The following is a 6,000-nucleotide window of genomic DNA, read 5'->3' as shown; positions in this document are numbered from 1 at the left end:
TTCCTTAAATTGTGTATAACCTTATGAGCTCAAAATTGCTATCACTGAAAAGGTATTTCCGAACAATCTCGTCCATTGACTATATCAATATAGGATCAAAGCGGCCTTCGTCACATTTATCATGACTCGACCCATCAATGGTCACATATACCAATACAATCAAACGACATAGATCAATCATGGATGTCCAGCATGAAAATTACATGTAATGTGATCAGTACATGTCTATTTTTAACTGGTCCTACTTTAGTGAGGTCAAAACCAAACATAATGTAACAGAGTGTTTGAACTGAAAAACTTTATTCTGATCAGACAATACAACCTAACATAAAGCACCAAAAAATTACAAACTCTCACTAAATCATGATATCCTCGAATATCATCACACCCATATGAGCAGTGTGCTCATGAAAGACCTTTGGTGGCAATCCCTTAGTAAGAGGATCTGCTATCATGGAGTTTGTCCCAATGTGATCTATGGATATCTGTTCACTCTGTACCATTTCTTTCACAACCAGGAACTTAATGTCAATATGTTTTGACTTAGTTGAGCTCCTGTTGTTATTGGAATACATTACTACAGATTTATTATCACAATATAACCTTATTGGTCTTTCCATATTTTTTAGAATGCGCAGTCCCGTGATAAAATTTTGCAGCTATATTCCCTGATTTGATACCTCATAGCAAGCTACAAATTCTGCTGCCATAGTGGAGGAAGCTACAAGTGTCTGTTTAACACTTTTTCATGATATAGCTCCTCCTGCTAACATATAGATGTAGCCTGATGTAGACTTTCTGCTATCTTGGCATCCAGCAAAATCAGAATCAGAGTACCCAATGACCTCCAGCTGATCTGATTTTCTGTATGTGAGCATATAATCTTTTATTTTCTGAAGATACCTCATAACCCTTTTGACTGCTATCCAATGATCCATACCAGGATTGCTTAAGTATCTGCCTAACATCCAAACAATGTATGTAATATCCGGACGCGTACATACCTGAGCATACATTAGATTTCCTACAGCTGAAGCATAAGGAATCTTCTGTATTTTCTGAATTTCAAGGTTACCTTTAGGGCACTGATTGAGACTAAACTGTCTCCTTTAGCAACAGGGGTATCTCCTGGTCTGCAGTCTTGCATGCCAAACCTTTTAAGTACTTTATTGATATACCTCTTTTGTGATAATCCAAGTATACCTCGAGAGCGATCTCGATGTATTTGGATTCCTAATATAAAAGAGGCATCCCCAAGATCTTTCATCTTAAAATTCTTTGATAGAAATCTCTTGGTTTCGTGCAACATGCCTATATCATTAGTGGTAAGCAATATGTCATCGACATACAGAACCAGAAAAATATACTTACTCCCACTGAACTTATGATATACACAGTCATCAACAATGTTTATCTCAAAACCGAACGAGATAATTATTTGTTGAAACTTATGATACCATTGACGATGAGCTTGCTTGAGTCCTTAGATGGATTTCCTTAATTTGCAAACCATATTCTTCGGGTCTCCTGACACAAAGTTTTCTGGTTGCATCATATAAATCATCTTATCAATGTCGCCATTGAGAAATGCAGTCTTAACATCCATCTGATGTAACTCAAGATCATAATGAGCAACAAGTGCCATGATTGTTCTGAAAGAGTCTTTCGATGAAACCGGAGAGAAAGTCTCTGTATAATCAATGCCTTCCTTTTGCGTAAAGCCTTTAGCTACAAGACGTGCCTTATACCTCTCCACCTTACCATTTGCATCCCGCTTGGTTTTAAAAATCTATTTACAACCAATTGGTTTTACACCTTCTGGCAATGGGACAAGTTCCCAAACCTTATTGTCTTGCATAGACTTGTACTCTTCATTCATGACATCAATCCACTGTTGAGAGTTAGAACTTTTCATAGCCTGAAGGAAGTTGATTGGATCATCTTCCAATATTCCATTACTTTCCTCATGTTCTTGGAGAAATACAATATAATCATCCGAAATAGCATTTTTCCTTTCTCTCGTGGATCTCCTTAATGACACTGGTTCTTGAGGTTGTTGACTTTGTTCTTCTGGAACAGAGAGTTGTTCAACATTGTCATCTTGAGGTTCCGGATTTCCTTCTTGAGCAACAACAGGTATAGGAACCTGAATATTATCAAAAGTAATTGTATGGATTGAATCTGATGCCAATTCCTCCTCAAAAGCAATGTCTCTAACCTTATTTCTCCCCCCAAACTCAACATCCTCAAATAATGTTGTTGTTCCCGTCTTAAAAATATTCCTTAGTGTGGGATCATAGAACTTATAGCCCCTAGAACGTTCAGAGTACCCAATAAAGTAGTTGCTAACTGTTTTGGAGTCCAATTTTTTTTCATTTGGCCTATAAGGCATTGCCTCAGCTGGACATCCCCAAATATGTAAGTGCTTTAAACTGGGCTTTCGACCGGTCCAAAGTTCATAAGGTGTTTTAGCAACTGCTTTACTTGGCACTCTGTTCAGAATGTAAGCTGATGTCTTTAGTGCTTCTCCCCAGAGTGACTCTGATAAAGAAGAATGAGCAATCATACTTCTTACCATATCCTTAAGAGTCATGTTTCGTCTTTCAGCTACACCATTCATGCTAGGTGAACCCGGTATGGTGTACTATGGGACGATACCACATTCCTCTAGGTATCTAGCAAATGGTCCTGGACTTTGTTCACCTGAGCCATCATATCTGCCGTAGTACTCACCACCACGATCAGATCTAACGGTTTTAATTCTTCTATTGAGTTGATTCTCAACTTCAGCTTTATAGGCTTTGAACATGTCCAGAGACTCTGATTTCTCATGAATGAGATATAGGTACCCATAACGTGAGTAATCGTCTATGAATGATATAAAATATTATTGACCATTCCAAGATGCCGTAGGGAATGGCCCACAAATATCCGTATGTATCAATTCTAAGACGTCTGTAGATCTTTTGGCACCTAATCTCTTAACTTTGGTCTGTTTTCCCTTGATACATTCAACACATACGTCGAAGTCCGAAAAATCAAGGGAATCCAAAATGCCATTAGACACAAGACGCTTAACTCTACCTTTTGAGATATGACCCAAGCGCTTATGCCATAATGTCGTCGAATTTTCCTTATTTAATTTACGCTTAGTACCACGTAATTCCACGTGCAAGGATTCATTATAAGAAGCAATTGTATCGAGCAAATATAGGTTGTCATAAGTTACTCAAGTAACCAGTTCCCACAATATTTGAATGAAAAGATAAACTGAATTGATTGTTTCCAAATAAACAAGAATAACCTGATTTATCCAATACATAAACTGAAATCAAATTCCGTCTAAAAGACGGTACTACAAAAGTATCTTTTAAGTCCAAATAAGAACCAGATCCTAATAGCAACCTAAAATGCCCAATTGCTTCCACATCTACCGATTGACCGTCGCCCACAAAGATGTGTCTTTCAATATCACTTGGCTTTTGGTAGCTCAGGCAACCCTGCATAGAAACACTTACGTGAGTAGTAGCACCAGAGTCTAACCACCAAGTGTTTCTAGGTACTGAAGCTAAATTAACCTCAGAATAGACCAAAGTAAGGAACGTACCCTTATTAGCACGCCAGACGTGATATTTGGTACAATCCTTCTTTACGTGTCTAAGCTTGTTACAGAAGAAACAACCCTGATTATATTTATGTTGTTTCTTCTGAACTGGAGCCTTAGCAGCTTCATTATCATTCTTTCTTTTCTTGCCCTTATCCTTAGAGGCATAGGCCAAATGAGCACTTTCTATCTTATCTTGCTTCAACTTGTCTTCTTCTTGCACACAGTATGAAATGAGCTCATTTAGAATCCATTTCTCCTTTTGGCGGTTATAACTGACCTTAAACTGATTGAATTGTGATTTCTCCTTTTGGCGGTTATAACTGACCTTAAACTGATTGAATTGTGCAGGAAGAGACAACAGAACCAGATGCACCAATAACTCATCACAAAGATCGAGTTTCAGTGCCTTAAGCTTTGAAGTAATATGAGACATTTTCATAATGTACTCCCTGATATTTCCTTTGCCCTTATACTTCATTGAAATCAAGCGAGCTAAAAGCGTGCTTGTTTCTACCTTATCGTTTTTCGCAAAACGTTTCTCAATTTCGGTAAGGAAATCTTTAGCCTTAGTAATCCCTTCGGATTCTATGCCCCTGAAGGCTTCCGGAACGCCGTGCTTAATGATCATAAGACTCATGCGATTTGAACGCTCCCACTTCTCATACTCCTTCTTTGCATCAGGAGTGCTATCCGCATTGAGAGGTTGGGGTTGTTCAATTCTTAATGCAAGGTCTAGATCCATGCAGCCAAGAACAATTAATATGTTCTCTTTCCAAACCTTGAAGTTTGTCCCATTTAGCATGGGAATTGAGTTGATGTTAGCAGAAATTGTTGCAGCAGATGCATTAGCTGAAATAAAACAAAAATGCTCACATCAATAACCATAATTAGTAATCAATAAAATTCAAATAATGACAAATTCCATCCAAGATATCTGGCATAACATTAATATCAAGTCTTTGGACAGTAATATTAATTGTAAGTGATACCTTGTTGCAATGATCAAACATTGAAAATAACTCATGTCAAATAATGAAACTATCGTTGGATCGATTCATTATTCACATGTAAACCTTATAATTATCACACGTTTATCATCGCAGATGTGTATGCAGTCTAAATAAATATTAACCTTCTTTTGGGTCGATTAAATATTTACACGAAAGTATACATATAAACATCTCACATTCCTCATGAACAATCTACACAAGAGAGGTTACTTTGGCAACTTCTTGTTTCAATTACATCTCACATTCCTCATGAACAATCTACACAAGAGAGGTTACTTTGGCAACTTCTTGTTTCAATTAAACAATTGGAGTGAGAGATTGTTTCAATTAAACAATTGGAGTGAGAGACAACCTTAATACCTTAGTGTCATAATATTTGAATTAAATACTTGATTAACTGCCAAATTAAATTTAAATTAAATTAAATTTCCATAGCTTAAATAGGGCCCATAACTTAATTGAATAAATTAAGTATACCAAAGTGGACCCATAATTTAATATGAGAAGCCGAGGCTTAACCATAGTGAACACGAAGTTCGCTTAACTTCGAACGTGAGGTTCGTCTGTATTGAGTACGAGACTCACCTAAGCACGAACGCGAGGTTCGTCTGAAAATGAACGTGATGTTCAACTTGAGAACAAACGCGAGGTTCGTTTGAAAAAATGAACGTGATGTTCAATTTGAGAACGAACGCGAGGTTCGTTTGAAAAATGAACGTGATGTTCAACTTAAATTGAGCGCGAGGCTCACCTAAGAACGAACGTGAAGTTCGTTTAAATTGAGCGCGAGGCTCACCTTAGAACGAACGTGAAGTTCGTTTAAATTTAGCGCGAGGCTCACCTTAGAACTGAGCGCGAGGCTCACCTTAGAACACCTTAGAACGAACGCGAAGTTCGTTTAAATTGAGCGCGAGGCTCACCTTAGAACGAACGCGAAGTTCGTTTAAATTGAGCGCGAGGCTCACCTTAGAACTGAGCACGAGGCTCACCTTAGAACGAACGCGAAGTTCGTTTGAAGCTTTCAAGCCTCGCCAAAAAAATTAAGGTAACCACCTCCTTAATTTTCGCCACGTTTTCACGCACGAACCCTAAGGGTTTCAATCTGAAACCGCCGCCGTCATTGCTCCTGCACCCAAGATCGAAACCCTAGGGTTTCTTGACGCTGCCGTCGGAGTCGAGAGCGAGGCCGCTAGCGAAACTTCGTCGGTGAGGAGCATAGGACCGAAGACCAAACCCAAAAAATCCAAAAATTCCTCGATTTTATTTTTCAAAACCAGATCCAGAATCGGAAAAAACAAAGGATGATTTCTTGATCCAGATCCCAAAAAAATCGAAGAAAAAATCCAAAAAAATAAAAAAACTTTACTGTTCACGGAGATTTTT

This window comes from Asparagus officinalis, chromosome 2, assembly GCF_001876935.1.
Source record: "Asparagus officinalis chromosome 2, Aspof.V1, whole genome shotgun sequence".
NCBI classification, from domain to species: Eukaryota; Viridiplantae; Streptophyta; class Magnoliopsida; order Asparagales; family Asparagaceae; genus Asparagus; species Asparagus officinalis.
The sequence above is the reverse complement of the archived record's forward strand: the minus strand, read 5'-3'. Positions refer to the sequence as shown.